This window comes from Panulirus ornatus, chromosome 6 (genome assembly GCF_036320965.1).
Source record: "Panulirus ornatus isolate Po-2019 chromosome 6, ASM3632096v1, whole genome shotgun sequence".
Taxonomy (NCBI): Eukaryota; Metazoa; Arthropoda; class Malacostraca; order Decapoda; family Palinuridae; genus Panulirus; species Panulirus ornatus.
This window is the reverse complement of record NC_092229.1, coordinates 5114738-5134994: the sequence shown is the minus strand read 5'-3', so window position 1 is coordinate 5134994 and position 20257 is coordinate 5114738. Positions and strand designations below refer to the sequence as shown.

Sequence of the window (20257 nt, the reverse complement as noted above, 5' to 3'; positions counted from 1 at the left end):
GAACAAGGTTCAATGCGTATCAAGATTAGTCCACAATGATAAGGATCAACGAGGATCAAAAGTCTCAACCTAAAGAACAAGGTTCAACGAGCTCCAGGCCGCTATCCTTGGAAGAGAGCGAGGTTCAATGAGCATCAAGACTTACCCTACGTAAGGAACAAGGTTCAACGGATACTAGAACCTGACAGAAAGGAACAAAGATTAACGAGCACCAAGAGTTACCCGTGGAACAAAGTTCAACGAATTCCAGGGTCAACAAATACCAAAACCTACCTGATGAACAAGGTTCAACGAATACCAGGGTCAACGAGCGCCAATACTTATCAAAAGAACAAGGTTCAACGAATACCAGGGTCAACGAGCGCCAATACTTATCAAAGAAACAAGGTTCAACGAATACCGGAACCCGCCCAACAACGATAAATGCGAGGTATAAATACGATTAACGAAGAGGCAAAATGTCTGTACCCAAATCACATCACATGAGTTCAGTGTCTCTCTGAACCTGGAAGAAAACGGGATGGTGAGTTTCGAACCAAGATAAGCAATACGATCAGGACGGAAGCAGAGCCAGCAAGCCAGGACAATCAGGACATGCCAGGGTGCAAAGGTCAAAGGACACGACGCAATAACCAGGTCACGACGCAATAACCAGGTCACGACGCAACATCCAGGACACAGCAACACGACAACCAGGGCGCACCAACACAACAACCAGGACACGACAGAACAACTAGGACGCAACACAACAACCAGGACACGACATAACAACTAGGACGCAACACAACAACCAGGACACAGCAACCATATAACCAGGACACGACAGAACAACTAGGACGCAACACAACAACCAGGACACGACAGAACAACTAGGACGCAACACAACAACCAGGACACGACAGAACAACTAGGACGCAACACAACAACCAGGACACGACAGAACAACTAGGACGCAACACAACAACCAGGACACGACAGAACAACTAGGACGCAACACAACAACCAGGACACGACAGAACAACTAGGACGCAACACAACAACCAGGACACGACAGAACAACTAGGACGCAACACAACAACCAGGACACGACAGAACAACTAGGACGCAACACAACAACCAGGACACGACAGAACAACTAGGACGCAACACAACAACCAGGACACGACAGAACAACTAGGACGCAACACAACAACCAGGACACGACAGAACAACTAGGACGCAACACAACAACCAGGACACGACAGAACAACTAGGACGCAACACAACAACCAGGACACGACAGAACAACTAGGACGCAACACAACAACCAGGACACGACAGAACAACTAGGACGCAACACAACAACCAGGACACGACAGAACAACTAGGACGCAACACAACAACCAGGACACGACAGAACAACTAGGACGCAACACAACAACCAGGACACGACAGAACAACTAGGACGCAACACAACAACCAGGACACGACAGAACAACTAGGACGCAACACAACAACCAGGACACGACAGAACAACTAGGACGCAACACAACAACCAGGACACGACAGAACAACTAGGACGCAACACAACAACCAGGACACGACAGAACAACTAGGACGCAACACAACAACCAGGACACGACAGAACAACTAGGACGCAACACAACAACCAGGACACGACAGAACAACTAGGACGCAACACAACAACCAGGACACGACAGAACAACTAGGACGCAACACAACAACCAGGACACGACAGAACAACTAGGACGCAACACAACAACCAGGACACGACAGAACAACTAGGACGCAACACAACAACCAGGACACGACAGAACAACTAGGACGCAACACAACAACCAGGACACGACAGAACAACTAGGACGCAACACAACAACCAGGACACGACAGAACAACTAGGACGCAACACAACAACCAGGACACGACAGAACAACTAGGACGCAACACAACAACCAGGACACGACAGAACAACTAGGACGCAACACAACAACCAGGACACGACAGAACAACTAGGACGCAACACAACAACCAGGACACGACAGAACAACTAGGACGCAACACAACAACCAGGACACGACAGAACAACTAGGACGCAACACAACAACCAGGACACGACAGAACAACTAGGACGCAACACAACAACCAGGACACGACAGAACAACTAGGACGCAACACAACAACCAGGACACGACAGAACAACTAGGACGCAACACAACAACCAGGACACGACAGAACAACTAGGACGCAACACAACAACCAGGACACGACAGAACAACTAGGACGCAACACAACAACCAGGACACGACAGAACAACTAGGACGCAACACAACAACCAGGACACGACAGAACAACTAGGACGCAACACAACAACCAGGACACGACAGAACAACTAGGACGCAACACAACAACCAGGACACGACAGAACAACTAGGACGCAACACAACAACCAGGACACGACAGAACAACTAGGACGCAACACAACAACCAGGACACGACAGAACAACTAGGACGCAACACAACAACCAGGACACGACAGAACAACTAGGACGCAACACAACAACCAGGACACGACAGAACAACTAGGACGCAACACAACAACCAGGACACGACAGAACAACTAGGACGCAACACAACAACCAGGACACGACAGAACAACTAGGACGCAACACAACAACCAGGACACGACAGAACAACTAGGACGCAACACAACAACCAGGACACGACAGAACAACTAGGACGCAACACAACAACCAGGACACGACAGAACAACTAGGACGCAACACAACAACCAGGACACGACAGAACAACTAGGACGCAACACAACAACCAGGACACGACAGAACAACTAGGACGCAACACAACAACCAGGACACGACAGAACAACTAGGACGCAACACAACAACCAGGACACGACAGAACAACTAGGACGCAACACAACAACCAGGACACGACAGAACAACTAGGACGCAACACAACAACCAGGACACGACAGAACAACTAGGACGCAACACAACAACCAGGACACGACAGAACAACTAGGACGCAACACAACAACCAGGACACGACAGAACAACTAGGACGCAACACAACAACCAGGACACGACAGAACAACTAGGACGCAACACAACAACCAGGACACGACAGAACAACTAGGACGCAACACAACAACCAGGACACGACAGAACAACTAGGACGCAACACAACAACCAGGACACGACAGAACAACTAGGACGCAACACAACAACCAGGACACGACAGAACAACTAGGACGCAACACAACAACCAGGACACAGCAACATATAACCAGGACACGACAGAACAACTAGGACGCAACACAACAACCAGGACACAAGGAGCTGGCTACACCAGGGCGGGTGAGGGAGGAGAGCTGCTTCACCCAGGTCTGTTGGTCCTGGGGCGTCGATACCTAATTGCTGTTCTTATCTGTAGACGCGAGGCACTTCCTCCCCTCCCTCCCCCCCTCCACCTCCGGCTCCCAGCGGTGATGATGCAGCTGTGTGGAACACTGTGTTGCTCTGGCAGCATTGTGCAGATGCGTGGAACACTGTGTTGCTCTGGCAGCACTGTGCAGCTGCGTGGAACACTGTGTTGCTCTGGCAGCACTGTGCAGCTGTGTGGAACACTGTGTTGCTCTGGCAGCACTGTGCAGCTTTGTGGAACACTGTGTTGCTGTGGCAGCATTGTACAGCTTTGTGGAACATCGTATACTTCTAAGAGCACTGTGTAGCTGTGTGAATCATTGTATAGTTCTGGGAACATTGCAAAGCTAAGTGGAGCGTTGTATTACTTAGGGGAGCATTGTCTATCTCTGGGGAGCATCATGTAGTTGCGTGGAGCATTGTGTACCTCTGTGGAGCATTGTATAGCTCTTGGAAGCACTGCACAATTGTGTGGAGCAATGGATATCTCTGGGGAGCATGGGATAGAACAGAGAGGATTGAGGTGGTATACGGAGGGTGACGTGATGCCACAGGGCTGTACGAGAACATACAAAGTGGCCAAGATTACTCAAATCCTTCAAGTTTATTGGGCTTGACTGTGGATGGTTGGCAAAGGAGGCCGTTGCTCGTTTGTTTCTGACACACACACACACAGGATTTTGTATTCTATTATGACTGCATTTTCCAAGCAACAAGTCAATTGCTTATCTTTATATATATATATATATATATATATATATATATATATATATATATATATATATATATATATATATATATATATATATATATATATAAGCAATTGACTTGTTGCTTGGAAAACGTAGTCGTAATGGGAAAAGACCCTCAGGTGCTTGAGTAAACATCTTCAGTTTTATTGGCCTGCGATTCAGTGTTGCTTCTCCCTCCCACACACCATCAGGGCCGATGGAGGGAAGGATATCAAGAGTGTAATATCTACATTAAGTGCGTCTGTTCAAAGCACGAAGTTTGGTACATCTAGAAATGTTCCTTGAATAAATATACCTCAAAAACCCATTGAGAGAGAGAGAGAGAGAGAGAGAGAGAGAGAGAGAGAGAGAGAGAGAGAGAGAGAAACTTCTCAGGCAGAATGAAAGCGACCCACTACTGCCACGTCAGTAATCCCAACTTACAAGAAGTGTCGTCAAACGTGACGATTCACACAGAAAACAGACGAAGACGGCAGCAAAAAAATATCTTTTTATCGATGATTAAAATCATACGGTTCATAGGCAAATAACACTGGGCAATACTGATCAAAATTTCATTAAGAATATTAAAAGAAGACACATTTAACTCCGTTATCAACGTAACGTTTCTTCCCTTGGATTTGTTTCTGCTCAGGAGACGCTTCGTCTCGCCGATATTCAAAGCAGTACAGATATGCCGCTTCTCCCGGCAGGTACGTACTCAGTCCGCAAGCGATAGACTAATGTCTATCTCACTCAAATGACACGATCCGGCAATTCTTAAAGTCTGTGGACGATATTTCCAGAAGGTTTGCAATCGTCTTTTGTCTACCAGTACTAGAGCAAATGGCCGTAATGCTTCGAAATTTGGCTAGACGAAGCCTTCGACACCTCGCGACACGCAGCCATGAACACTTCGGGCGATCAGAACGAACCAGCTGCCTCAAATCACCGAAACTGCTTCTCTCAGCTATACGTAATGACACGCTCACGACGATGACCAGCCAATGTCTGCACCGTGTTCCCCTCTGTACCGAAGCAGCGTTGTCGCCGTTTTGAGGTGAATCTGATTCGTCTGCCAACGTGAAAGAGGAGATATCGTTGTGTGTGGATTGCGTAGGTCTTAACACCGCGCTGTAGTGAGAAATAAAATGATTCTCCACATTTGGAAAATCGTGATTTCTTGTTTCATTTCACATTTTCATGGTATTTCATGCCTTCATGATCCACTGCCATCGTTGCTCATGACGTGAATGCAGTGAAGAATGTCACTTATAAATACTTATTACGTAAACAGCCTCTTGTTTGGGTTTAGTGACCCATTTCACCTTTCGAATCGGTTTCGCTTCAGTCTACCCCTCTCCTGTGGCTCCTCCTTTCGTAAATAGTTGTGAATATAACTGTGAACAAAGACAATATACTTGATTACTCGTACATTACGCTGCTAAAAGGTATATCAAGACGTAATAAAAACGATATTCATTCGAATGTGGAGCTTCGAGTACGCTGACATCAAGGGATTCATTCACAAACGTGAAGGTTCGACTACTATAACAACACAGGATTCATTCCACACAAATATGAAGCTTCGACCACGTCAACATAGAAATGTAACTTAGAAAAGTTCTACAAGCAACAGGTACCTGTCTGGTAGCCAGTAGCTTATAGTTGCGATTGGCAACACCAATATAACGAACTAACATCTTATTCGACGTCTTGAGAGAGATCAGGTATGAGCTTCGAAATTCATTTATTTGTGTTTTCGAGCTGATTTCGAGCTTGAACCATGGACGATGTTGTCCTGCATTACATATGAACCCTGTGAAGCAGGCTGGTATAATTTTCGACGAGTCGGCCCTTGCCATACCCCGGTAGTTGACCGTGTTTGTCTGTGGTCCTTAATCAATCTCCTAAACAATTTGACGGAATTTGCTCAACTTGGCAATGAGGTTTGGCCATCAGCATGTCTGAGTAGACTAATGTAATGAATTACCTCTATAAATGATACTATTCCCCGTAACTGACAATAACAACCGAAAACGAGTGGAAAACTGACGTCATAAAGAAAAGGTGTTGACGGACTGGCGCACTAAGTGGGTTTGCCAGTTGCTACTTAGACAGTGTCGCGTTGCTACAGGAGTTCCTCCCGGCCTACAGGAAGAGACCCAGAGCATAAGTAACGATGGGGTGTTTATGGAGACGACGCTTTACGATCTGTGGCTTCAGCCGGTGGACGTGGCCAGCTTCCCGAGTGCTGCAGGAGCTTCTGAAAGATCGAAGACATCTTGGACTGGGAGTAAGTTTACAAACCACACACACACACACACACACTTGTATAGTAATATACATATCACCAATTTTGAGTGTTCTTTCTGTAAGGAAGTAATAACAAGGTAGTCATACAACACTTTATTATGCAACTCCAGGACCCGTTTTGTAAGGCTCTTTCAATTTCAAGGTTGCGCTGCAGTCGGAAGCAGGGTAATGATACACTCCTTTAGGATGAGAGGCTCTTTGACAAGACTGTCCTCCTTTGCACGTATTAGCTTAATACAGCCTCGTCGGAGGTGACTTTTTTTTTGAGTGTAACCACATGCAGGCGGAGTCTGGCAACACGTGGCCCTCTGTGGTATAGTGGTTAGCGTTACTGACCACGAGTAGGCACGCGCCAACTTGGAGTCGAACCCGCATGGGTTCGAATCCTGGATATGTTAATTTGTATGAGAATGGTCGATTAATGGGTATGTAGCTTAGGCTAGGGTGTTTGTATGGGCATGCATTTATAAGGGTAAAGTCTTTAAACATATATACAAGGGTGAGACGGGGCAACACGAGTGTAAAACTTCTCGTAAAACGCAAATAGTATATATATATATATATATATATATATATATATATATATATATATATTGCGAACGACAAAAGGTAATGATCCTTACAATGTGTTGAAAAAAGTAGATGGTGGCATAACAGTAACTGAACCTTCTCTCTGATTATATACATCTGTAAGACTCTTTCAGAAATTGATATCATAAACATCTCCATCTAAACCTTACTTTGAATTTCTGTATTTAATAGATAAACATATTTCTTGAAACGAGAGCAGGATTTCTAGCCTTGTTCTTATCATTCCTTTAATTCGTGATTACAGCAATTTTTGTCTTTTAATGAGTATCCACACGTCTATAAAGGGACCTTAGGGCAAATGATGCTAGTCTTATAATCACAGAGGGCCTGAGCAACACGATAGCAAGGTTACCCATCTGGGCAGACTCGCAACGTGTGAAAGACTCGATCGCGAAACTTCGCGAGAGTTGAAGTGAATCGTTTCAATAGAATTTTAATTAACCAGGTGTTTTGAAGCAGAGAATGAACTCGCGTGATGTATGCAAAAATTGCCATTAGTGAGACTAGGTCAGTTCATTCATAGTTTGCAATACTGCTACCCTCATTAATGTGTCTTCTCGTGACTACTGCCCTCCTAAATGTGTCTTTTCGTGTTGGTTGGCTATGCTGACGCCAAATCTGTGATGCATATTATAATCAAGACGGACATACGGTCGGTAAATGTTCAGTAAATGAAAATCTTGATGAATGTCTTTTTTTCGAATATTTTTTTTTAGAATATTACATAGAATATGGGATATTTATATTGCATAGAATATTTGAGCCTGGGTGGGATTTGTCAGTGATTTATGTTGACATGTCGGTTATCTATGGGCAATCCCTTTTCTCGAAGACTTTTTTTTTCTTTTTGGCGAATATTCTAAGAGGTAGAATTACCCTGAATATCTTGATGTTTCTCATCTTGAATTATTCGTTTCACATCTTGTGAAAAGCGACGTTACGTATGTTATGGAGAACAAAAATTCATGATCACATAACATGTTTAATTACCAATGTTGGAAAGATTATATAATATATATATATACACATATATAATATGTATGTATATATACATAATCGTAAATAAGGGTAATTCCCGGCTGGGCTTATTCGGCAATTGACCTTTCACCAAATAGTTTGAAAGTTAGCGAAATTCATCATAAACGGAATTGAAAAAATTTGTATATGCAGATGTGTCTATTCCCAGCAAATGTGGAAGCTGGGAATTGCAAGTCTACAGCTTATGGTACTTGAAACATGCCTATTGTTTAGATTTATTGAGTCGAATTATATCCAAGGGTAATCTATGGATAATCTTTAGTTGGCTCGTTTTAAGATAATCTGATTTCTCTCTAGCACACAAGGGGTCCTCTTTTGTGCCGTGGCTAATGTTACAAGAATTAACACGGGCTTGCCCGGTGCTAGTCCGCACTGGTTCGAAACCTGGGCTCTGTAGCTTGTCTTGAGCTCGCCCTCCAGCTGTTCGTCCTTCCATGAGGGTGTTGTTGCATAAATAGGTATCTGGTCAAGGCCTTTGTGCATGTATGCACACGTAGGTAGTAAAGATATGATACGTATATTCAATGTTAAGATGACTGTGTGACACGGGTGCAGATCTCTCTCTGTGACACACGTACTCGGATATATAAAGGCTTGGAGCTGCTGACGTTCGTACCGTTCGTCTTCTACCACAGCTTGGGGTCCGCGTGCACTACAGTGCGGTAAGCAATAAGCAATTCGCAGTGTGTGCAATGTGTTGCAAAGCTCACCCCCACTGGTGTAGGTTCTGGTAATTAATAGTGGCTGGCAACTGAGCTTGCAAGACGCAAATGGACATCTCTCATCAGACGAGAGAGAGAGAGTTTTGATTCCATTTGACTCTCTTCTCCGAAATCATTTTCTTCTGTCGCGATGCTTGAAGTAACGTCAAACCTTGCACAGCATCCACAACCTCGTCAAACCTCGCACAACGCTCGTATGAACACTCTGGATCCATTTAACCCCACACAACACTCTCGTGAGCACCCAGAAGTTCCTCGAACCTCACGCACACTGACGTCAACACTCCATACCTCCTTCAACCTCTGGACACTAGGAATACAACACACAACCCCTTTAGACCTCTCGCAACACTTGCATTAATACCTGAAACCTCTCAACACTCGCATCAACACCCAGAACCTCCTCGCACAACACTTTCATCAACACCCCAGACTTCCTCCTCTTCAAACCCCACGCAACACTGGCATCAACACTAAACCTCTGACCTAAGCCCCATGCTATTACGCCGGCCCGCTAACCTTCGCAACACAAACAAATCACAAACACAAGATAACACTCCTAATTAATTGCACCTCACATCTCCCCTCGTGAGCAGTACGCATTGTTAGCTTTGGTTAGCGTCTGCTTAGCTTTTGTTAGCTTATCACTTAGCTTGGAGCACTTATTGTCCACGAAATTTATGCTGGCGAGTTTTTATCCTCTATTTTTTTTTCTTTCCTCCATTTTGGAGTTGTGGCTTTTGTTAAGCAGGAGTTATTGCTCAAATGTCGGGCCGTCTAGGTGAGGGTAGCCAAGAGTGGTGGAAGAGGGAGGTGGGTTATTGCTCAAATGCTGATGGGTCGTGTAGCTAAGGGGATGCCAGCAGGGTCGAAAGGGGTAAGGAAGAGTTAAGGGGGGTGTGGGGTTGGGGGGGGGATTATTTCTATCAAAAAGTTGAGTCTTGTACCTAAAGGGAAGATGAGAGAAGACGTGGGTGTGAAGGGGGAAGGGGGTTTAGGGTTTCCTCAAATTGTGGTGGGTCTTCGAGCGAAGGGGAGCCAAGGGGAGTAGATTCGTCTACGTAAGGGAGCTGTTTGGGCGAGTCTCTCGTCTCCCTGCTATCTGCCCATAGCAATGTGTTGCTTACGAGCATTCGAAGACTCTCTCTCTCAGCTGCGAGTTATGCTGGGAGATTAGACGGGGTTGGGTAAAATTTATGTTGGTATTTAAATGGGGGTTGGGTGGGATTTCTATTGGGAATTTAGAAAGTTAGGTAGGATTTCTATTGGGAGATAGAATAGGGCAAAATAGGATTTAAGTTGGTAGTTTCAATAGAGTTGGGGGTTAGATAGGGCTAAGGATTTTTCTATTTTTTGGGGGGGAGAATCTCGATAGGGCTTGTAGGATCTATATTCGGAGATTAAATAGGGCAGGCAGGATACATGAGTGGAGGATTAGATAGCACTGGGCAGGATTTATGCTGGGAATTTAGATAGGGTCAGCAGAATCGATGTTGAGGAATTAGGTAGCCTTGAAAGATTAGATAGAGCTGGAAAGATTAATATTTAAGGATTTACATAGGGCAGGCAGGATTTATGCTTGAATAATCCCAGTGCGGATATATTGCTCGAAATCCTTCAGTTTAAGCTTCCAAGAACCTTTTGCCAAACTTTTTATAAATAAATTCCTTTTGCATTAGATATATTTTTTTCATGCAATCGCAGTTTTTTTTCAAGAATCGCAAAAGAGGATGCTGAAATTATCTCGCGCCAAACAAAAGTATTGAAGGCTATAATTTTTTTCTCTGGCCTAGGTGGCACTGTTGTGGGATCTGGTGCTATTATAGTTTCATGAGGGGTGGGATTTGATTCTATTTGGCTTCGAGTTTTTGTACAAACTGATAGGGTTTTGTCTCTCCAAAACATGTTTGCGTAGGTGGGAGTCGAGCAAGTTTATATATATATATTTGCCAGTCCAAGCACCTCGTCCTGGGCTATTCGCACGTCGAAAGCTTGCCAAGTAGCCTTATGAAGCCAAGTGGGACGAACATGGCTGCTTGAATTATTGAAGGGATGCGTGTTGAGTATATGGTAAGGTGTGTGTGAAAGTCGTGACTGAGAAGTTGGTTAGCGTGCACCGTGTATCAAGACTGGGAAGGAGCGCTCTGGCTTTAGAAGTAGCAAGGTATGTGACGGTCAGGTGTTTGCTTTGAAGATGCGTGTGTGAGAAGTACTTGTAGAGAGTTCCATGAGGCATTTTATGGGCACGGAAAAAAACGTATGGGAAGGTTGATACAAAAGTTTTGTGGAGAGTGTTCGCGAGTATATGCTGTAGAAGGAAAGCTGCTAAATGCAATTAGGAGTTTCAACGAGGAAGTGATGGGCGTTTGCGAGTAGGAAAGAGAGAGTAGCTCCAGGTGGGTCTGCGAGAAGGGTATGTAATGTTACCATGGCTGTTTAATCTCTTCGTGGCTAGGTACAATGAAGAACGTAAATGCCGGGGTTTTGTAGCGAAGGGCAGGTCAAGTGTGCTGTGGCCACGGAAGGGGGAGGCTGGGAGGCAAATAGGCTGCTCTTTACAGATTGCACAGTCTTGGTAGTAGAGAACATTCGGAAGCTGGTGTTAGAGAAGAATGGGAGAGTTTTTATCTTGACTTTATAAGAAAGGACGGAGTAAGACTGAGGTGTAAATGTTTAGCACAACTTGGTTGAGGTGAATAGGGTTTGTCGCGATGGTTCAGACGTGGGAGAGAATGAGTGAAGAGACTGTCTGAAATGTTGTGTTAAATTGGAGGGAGGAAAGGAGGACCTGGAAACCATCAGGAGATGGAAGGTCGGAGTGAAAAAAAATTGAGGTATGACCAGGACGTGCAGGGGGGGTGAGAGGCGTGCATAGGATAGAATAAAGTTTACCGAGATGTCGATGGGGGACGACGTGATGTCAGTTTCAACTAGGGTATATAAAGTGGTGAGGGGAAGCACGAAGTAGTCTGTAAGGCATGGCTGTGGATGGTGTGGTCTGCTTTTGGCGCATTATATACAACGGCTAGAGAATGTCGCTACCTCGATGAGGTGGGAAACAGTGAACGAATATGCAAAAGATATGTTTTTTTTTTTATTTTCTTTTCCGGGGATGGTAAGGGCAGGGGTAGGAGAGACTGAATCGTGTTTTGTGGGTTTTGATTATTTATTCACTGGATAGAAACCTGTTTCCGCTGTTGACTGTTAATTCATAAGGTCGTCGCGTTTTGTCCAAGAGTTTTGATATACGAGAGAGAAAAAAAAAGAAATTGTCCCATTTTCTTTTTCCTGGTTTTAAAGGGATTCTCTTTCCTGTGATTTTTAAAAGGGAGTATATTTTGTAATGGCATCAAATCCTGTAAGTGTATGATCCACTATTTCATTCTCTGGAATATCTTTTTTTATGGAAGATTTCCATCGCGTAAGACAGAGCTCGATGAACGTACTCGTGTTCCCTGGGGATCAAATCGTGTGTTTTGTGGAACATTGATACTTTTTTTCTTGTGTATGAAAAATTTTGCACTCGCTACGTGCGTAGAATTAAGACTTCGTATCTAGAATTAGACTCGTGTTTATAGTGTGAATCGAAATGATTACAACGTGTCAGTGTCGTATTACTCATAGTGTTCACCCACTTTACTTCACATCATCAGTTTTCAACGGCTCGGTCGTCTGGGGTGATTAATGCGAGTCACATCAACTGTTTTCCCTTTCTATGTACGTCCTCTCCTTTTGGTCCATTGCCAGGTAACCTCGGGTGCTGAGCCTTCGAGGGGATATTGATAATCCTGTTTTAGCCCCTTCCTCTGTTCCTACCTTTGAATAATATGTCTGCTTCACGTCTTTGTTTAGTCTTTATCCATAATTCTTTGAAATTAAGAAAATAGTAAAGATGAGTGATATCATTTTGTTATAAGGCAAACCCAATGGTGTAATGACGTGACATAGAGGGGGTGTTAAGAATCCGAATCGACGAATGTTAAAAGAGTTCCTAATCATAATTGAGGAAGAATGATACCACGCTAATCAATGGGTCTCTACAGGCATAGTTGATAGGTTTCTAAAAGGTCTGGAGGATGGGTTCTATATCTGTCGTGCCACTGGATTATATCGCCTTCGTCTGACGGCAAAGGATTCTTCGTATACCACATAGCACCAGTACATCCCAGGGTTGTTGAAGTCGAAGAAAACGAGATATCTGATGCTCGTTGCTGTTTCGCTAGGCAAAAAATACCCAAAAAGTATAGAAGCGAATTGGAGTTCTTCAAACAACCTATCCTCACTCTGAAAGTAATTGCAAGCAAGTTAGAAATGACTTTACCTCACTTAAGAGCATTCTTGCAATCTAAATATGAACTAGTTGTCTGATGAAGATGTTTCTTAGGATCATTTTGAATCGTTGGCATTCGATAGCTAATTCTCGATGCACTTGGTCAATACACTTGACAGTACACATTCTGGAGACCATTGTTCTCCGAAAGCAGTGTTCGTCTAACACTGTGGATGTCATCCCAGAACACAAATGGTCAGGACCTGGTCAGTTATCAGCTTTAGAGCAACAGATCCGAACAGCTTCGGGTTCTTGTACACCGACATCTGTGTCGCATCACAATATTGTTGAAGTCCTGGTAGTTCACTTCCTTTTCCGCTCCCTGAGATGAAGGCGTCCCCCTTTTTTCCACTGCTGTGGAATGGAGTCCTTGTGTCAGGTGAATGAGAGAAACCATACAACGCAAAGACCACAAGAGGAATGGAACTCCCTCGCCGACTCTTGAAGCACTGAGTGAAGCAGGAACCAATACCAACACAGAGGAAGGATCTCGACTCTGGGTGTGATTCCAGCCAGTCAGCAGCTACCGAAAATGCTCGCTTCCTCTCTTCTCGAAACTCGACTGATAGTAATTCTACGAGAAAATTACTTAATTACCTTACCGTTTCGAAGGTTCGACACACGTTTCGAAAATTCAGGTTCAACGGTTCGGATATTTTTCTGTGATGCCAGATCCTAGCAAAGCTCAGCTTTTATGACATTCACAAAACACAGAAATAACTGATTTTACTTGGACTAGTAACGCATCCCATATTTTTTGCTAGTTCATTCACAAGTACGAAAAAAAAGAATCTTTCAATCTTCTACAACAATACTTCTCTCTCGGAAGGTGTCCATCCTGATGTAGCGAGGCGTCGAGCTTGGTACAGAACATCTGCTTCTCTTTAAGATGGCTCGCCTCACTAGAGGTATATACTACCACAAATATGAAGGCCAGAGAGAGTGCTTCAGCCTCACAAGCACCGTAATGCCCACCAACAGGAGAGGCCTTATCACACCAGACGGCCACAGACTACAGCCCGTGTATACTACGACCAGACTGCTCGATGACACCACTACCATCCCCACTGACACCACTACCATTGCCACCGACACCACTACCACAGGAAAACGTGTGACGCCTGTGACGAGACTTCAGTGTCCCCAATGCTACCTGTTCCTCACACCTTCCCCTTCATTTTATCAGCTACGTTTGATATAGCAATTGAATAAAATATCCCAGGTCTCCAAACGCATACGTCCCTGGGTATATTCTACTTCTTTCCTGAACCATAATCGCAACTCGTTTGGAGCTTCACCTACTGCTAATCTCATCCGGAAAGCCATAACACAAGGGTTCGAATCTCTGCACGTCCAGCACAGATTTGTTTCATTACTAGTAAAACGTCAGCCACCAGTGTCTTATCTAGAGCAGCCAGAGAAAAATGTTTTGCCATGTGGACAGATTGCTAGCTTATGTCATATCAAAGGCCACCACTAGTACAGAACTCTTTCCTCCTTTATTGTATAAATAGATAATTACAAAATAGATAATCGCTGTTGGAGGCATAATAGAAAAAACGCGTAAGAAACCGCATCATCGTTTGAATCAGCTTGGGCCAGACTCTTGCAATATCCAAACAGATTTTTCATTTTCCAGGCAACTCTTTTGCTGCAAAAAAAAAAGAGGCAGAAAAATGGTTCCTCCATTTGGAGTTTGATATATCCAACCAGGGCATAACAACTGAATGTGAATAAGCAGTTAAACGCGGGAATAATATTCACTGGAACTGGAAAGCTGCTGGAACGTAGGATGGCCTCCAACGTCTGCAATATTGTAAGATTTTGTTAATGTGAAACGTCTTTCTTGCTGTCAGGCGTATTTCATAACAGGCGGGTTATTGCTTCGTCTATTGTGAGACTCGGTGGCTCATCAGCCCCGAGGCGAAGTGGCCAGCTATCTCGCTTTACAATCGGTACTGGTTTTGATCTTCTCGTAATCTGTGCAATACTTTATCTCATCTTGCCACTTCAACGATCAATAAATCCCTTGTGTCTTTACACTTGCAGCCAGTAACCTTTATCTTGTATTCCCACTTTAAAATATATACATCCCTTGTCAGGTCTGACTTCTTTACAATCTCTGAAATCTTGGCTTCTTGCTTTACAATCGATGAATCCCTTATATGGTCGTCCCACTTTATTATCTTCAAAATATCTATCTTATATCTTTATAAGTCTCTAATCAGGTCTTGCCACTTTACCATTAATACCAGGCTATATATGATTTGTTAAGTACAGCCTCTCTATCTTGTCTCATCATTTTACTGTAACGGAAGCTTTCGTCTTGTTCCTGCTGCACACTCTCTGTAACCATTTATCTTTCCTCCCACTACAGTAAGTACAGTCTTCATCTCATCCTCCCACTATGTAAGTTTCCAATCTATGTTCATAATCTATAGTTCAATATATGTTTTCACCTCGATTCTTTATTCTAAAATCAGGACATATCTAAATGCTTTTCATTTTACGTTCAAGCATGAATCCTTTTCTAGTCTCGATTTTACAATCTTTACTATTCTCTATCTCCTCCTTCATGACCCCCTACCTCTATTCCCTCGTGAAATTTGACTGGTTAAAGCTTTGAATTATATTCTTGGAATCATAGCATTAGCATATCATCCTTAATTTAGGAAATCATTGAATGGATCTAAATATTTTGGCGTTCGTTAGCAAATTTTGAAATGAAAAGATTGTTTAAGGCTTTCCAGACGTTGAGATGCTGGCCTAGGTTTTAAACTTATTGATGGGCAATGGTGACCAAACGTCTCTACCTTTTTTTCCTCACTGTCTCGAAGACAGAGAAGGTAAGACCCTCATTACGGCCTCGTCGTATTCTTTAAAAATCCTCCACCTAAGACATCCCCATCAAGTGGTACTTCACTCCCTTATTGGCAAGCGAGATCAAGGGAGAGACTCTACTCTCAGGGAGGTATGAGGTCGGTTGCGTGGAGAAGAGGGTGTCATTCTCAAGTGCTCTTAAAGAGTTTGGCATAGAAAATCCTGGCGTGTCTCGAGACGCCCCTGCACCACGCCCTTCGTTAGGTGGTGGTCTAAAGCGGATGTCAGTAGCTCATTTCTTTACAAGTCATTATTTTCGTCTTACAGGCCGTGTCGCTCTGCTTCGCAAGGGAAGAATTTTTGACGACTCCATAAAAAAAAAAAGATTGTAGTATTCTTTTTCTCCTCGTGAGGTAAATGATTAATGAGAATGTAAGATATGATCTTGTATATGCTTACGAATATTCAGATTGATTCAAACGAGGTGCTTGGTTTGATTCGCTTACCTTCTAAGGTAGAGAAAAACTTTGGATAGAAAAAATTGTGTAAAAATGAACTTGTTAAACTTCATACAATAATCGATTCCTGTGGATGCAAAGAACCCGTATCCATGAATATCTGAAATGAAATGAGACGATACACATCTGCCTTTTACCTTTGGCTAAATTCAATGCATATAATAGTGTTGCGGCAGCACCAGCAGATTCAGGTCTTCCGGCCGTTCGTCTCCTTCCTTGGTGGGGGCTACAACACACCTTCCTACCTTGGCCATTACACCCTTCCTTACCACCACCACTCCTCCTCTCCCTGGCCACCACACCACCCGTCTCCACCACTGCAATTCCTCACTACCACTCCCTCCCTCGTTGGATACCTAACACTCTCCCTCACCGCCACCACTCCTCGCGAGTCGCTACACCCTCCCTCAACCCCGACTGCCTCGCTTCCTGACCACCACACCCAGAACGATGGATGATATCGTTCAGTGGACTAACTAACCTAGTCGCTACTCCATTTTCTCTCTCTGTGCTTCTCATTGTTGCTGGTGTAGCCTTCCTGCTAAACATTGAAATATTTTTCAAACAATATCATCCTAATAACCAGCAATTTCTACACTGTGATGGACATTGTAACTGAACACGGGGGGTTAGTCATCATGCGTCCTTGTCATCTCTACAGACCGAGAGAGGACAAAGGATCATATTTTTGTAATAAAGTTGGAAACTATCTTTTATCCTCTAAAGCTCGGTCATCTGTTTTAGACGCTACCTCGCTTATGCGGGCAATAGCGAACACGTATGAAAGAAAACATAGCTATAATAATCATTGCTTTTAATGTATACATGTACGAGTAAAATGGTGAATGTTGTAGAAAGATAGGAAATATTGTTTTTACAAAATGACCTCTTCAAAAGTGTTCAGATTTGTTCAAGATGACAAAGATCCGTTTCGCAACATGCAAAATACTGCAATTAAGTCACTTGTACAGTGCCGTCAGAATGAAGCCAATTTTGTAAAGTAATGCAATCTTGATCTCGTTATTGTAGAGGATTGAGAACACGACTTCACTTTTGTACTAAACTTTGGCCTTTTAATTCACCATTGCATATAACTGTGTCCATTTTGTTTTGCCCATCAACTCGCTGCTGTAGAGAATTGTGGCCATGTATTCACTGCAGCAGAGGGCAGTGGTCCATGACCTCTGTGTTGCAGTGATGTGGCCAGCGAATTCACTCATCCACTTGAACAGTGAACCAGTTTAGAGAGAGAGAGAGAGAGAGAGAGAGAGAGAGAGAGAGAGAGAGAGAGAGAGAGAGAGAGAGAGACATTTGCTGTGGTCAGATGACTGATAAATCTTATTTGTATACCAATGCCAGATAAACCGGACATACCCGCCCAAAGTTCCTCTATATTTTTCATGGCAATTTTTTTTTTTCCAGTGATGTAACTGTGCTCTTGCTGTGTTCTGACCCAGAGTTATTCCTCGGGTCACCGGATCTGGGAAAAAAAAGGGGTCGAAATGGTGTTAGTCCCCGAATTTCAACCAGGCGCAGATTTCTATCCTTTGATATTTTTTTTCCCACGTGCTAAACACCTGCTGGTATTGGTGGCGGCGTCGAATACAACCATGGTCACCTTGGCAACAGGGTCGACGACCATCTTGGTCGTCGATACAGCGACGAGGACAACGGTGTTGATAATTCCTGAACTGCTGTCGTGTGTGTGTTTTCCTGTCTGCAGCAGCTAGGTTTGCCAGTATGTGTGTGTGTGTATCGCCGTATAATCCTCGTAGGACTTCACAGGTTTCCATTCTGAGTATGGCAAAGAGGACATCCCCTCCCTGGTTGGCACCTTGACCTGGTGTGAATAAGACTGATCAAAACACTCGGTCTCAAAGCGAGTGGGCTATGAGGAAGGAGGTAGAAGAGAGCTGTTGCAGACATGTTGTCACTGGATCCACTCCCTCGCTCGGCTTGTATGGAGAATGTATTCCCTTTAGAGATCTTGCGAGTCTGATTCTCTAGAGGGGTGTCAGTAGGTCTTTTGATCATTATCATCACTCGACATAAGTGCGTGGTAATAGTGGTGACAGCGAGTGGCTAAGCCGATAGGTAGGTGAGTGGGTGGTAGAAAGGGTTCTGCTACAGACCAAACCCATCCTACGACTCTCCCTCCAGTAACCTTAAGACGTATACGATAATCAGCACTTTAAGGACTGTTTTTGTTTAGATAAGAGGATGGCATGAACACGTTAGCCTTTCCAATCGACGAAATGCTCTCTCCTTTTGTCTTACTTTTGATAAAGCTTTTGACACTGGAAGGGCAGAAGTCCCCTCCTTGCTATTTCACTTTTAGACGTTGCATCAAAAAGGTACATCAATCCACCATGGGCAGTGATCAACCATGGTGCTCTTCTTCACTCATGGTGAGTCTGTGGTCCAAAAAGTCTCGCTGGTTCATAAACTTGAGCCATGAAACCTCGCTTGCTGATTCATGATCAAAGAACTATATGGTTAGAAGTAGAACCTAGTTTCCTACATCTACCCAATTCACGGTGGTTCAAACTCTGTGGTTCAGAGACCAAAGCATTCTTATCTCTGCTGTTGATAGCAAGAGGTCAGTGCAAAGAAACCCATTTCAGACATTTGAACTGGACCCAGTTAACCAGTATCAGAGGGTCACTGGAGGAGATCCAAGTTAATATCCTATGTCCTCATTACCCCTCGCTGATTTGCAGCTTGATGAGGACCTAGTCAGCCCACTCTAATGGCTTATTCTCACTGGCTTAGGCTTCTTAAGGGACCGAAAGTCCAACATCGCCGACTCTAAGCTGGAGTGGGGAACTGAAGACACACTAATCGATTCTCGCTGATTCAAGAGCTAGAAGTGGACCTTGGCAATCTACCCTCACAGGTTCAGAGGTAGATGGATCAAAGTATTATAACTTTCCCAGCTTAAAAGCTCGAGTTAAGACTCGAGTCTGATTCTCATCGGTTCATAGCAGGAAGTGGCCCTTCCCAAAATGCACTGTGGACCCAAGTTACCTCACAGGTCCACTACCCGTCCCCAGATATGTCCCAGAGCCCGGTACATATTACTACACGGCGTGGAAACATGGCACAAAATATAGCTGAGGGGGAAAACATAGATATGGAACAGGGAATTGGTAAATAAAACTGGATTGTATTCGTTTTGATCTGTTTCCGCTGCGGTGGTGTTGCCGTTGTGGCACTGTTTTAATCGTTGCTGAAGCGTTATAATTGGGTCTTGTATTATATAGCTGAATCTGTCGGTCTAGTCATGGCATCTGTTTGGTTATCAGCCTGAATATACATGTATGTCTGTCAGTCTGGTTGACTGTATTAACCATTCATTTATCTTTTTCATGATAATCGAATCGCTTCTGGAATTTTTTTCACGTATCTCTGTATTTGTTCTTCCAATTTACATGTATCTGTATCTTTCTGTTAGTTCATCTTTATCGGTTTACATATTTTGGTTTTTTATGCTTATACTTCGGTTTAGACGTTCAGTCGGTGGCATTTTAGTGTTACTATGAGAAGGGGACGTATCAACGAAGATAAGAGGACAAAAGAATAAAAAAAGGAAGGTTATATATCCATCGCCCTAGCTTCTGTGTCATCCAACCGTGGTACCACTCGGCCCTAGCACTACCACCTAACACTACATTCTCCTCCTCGTCCGAGACAGGCATAGATAAGTGAATGAATAAGTTACCAAGCGAGAAGATAACGTAGATACGCGAAT

The 20257-nt window shown here is 43.8% G+C and overlaps 1 protein-coding gene across 6 annotated transcripts in view; it reads left to right on the top strand.

Moving 5' to 3' along the window:
• Positions 1–20257, top strand: part of LOC139749022 (lachesin-like) — a 312483-nt gene that overhangs the window by 75512 nt on the left and 216714 nt on the right. For 3 of the 6 annotated variants that reach the window (XM_071662406.1, XM_071662407.1, XM_071662405.1), the window contains exon 1: positions 6120–6467. The exons of the other annotated variants lie outside the window; for them this stretch is intronic. The gene's annotated coding sequence lies outside the window, so the exon portion shown is untranslated. Of the gene's footprint in view, positions 1–6119; positions 6468–20257 lie in introns of those variants that run through there. 6 annotated transcript variants of the gene reach the window in all.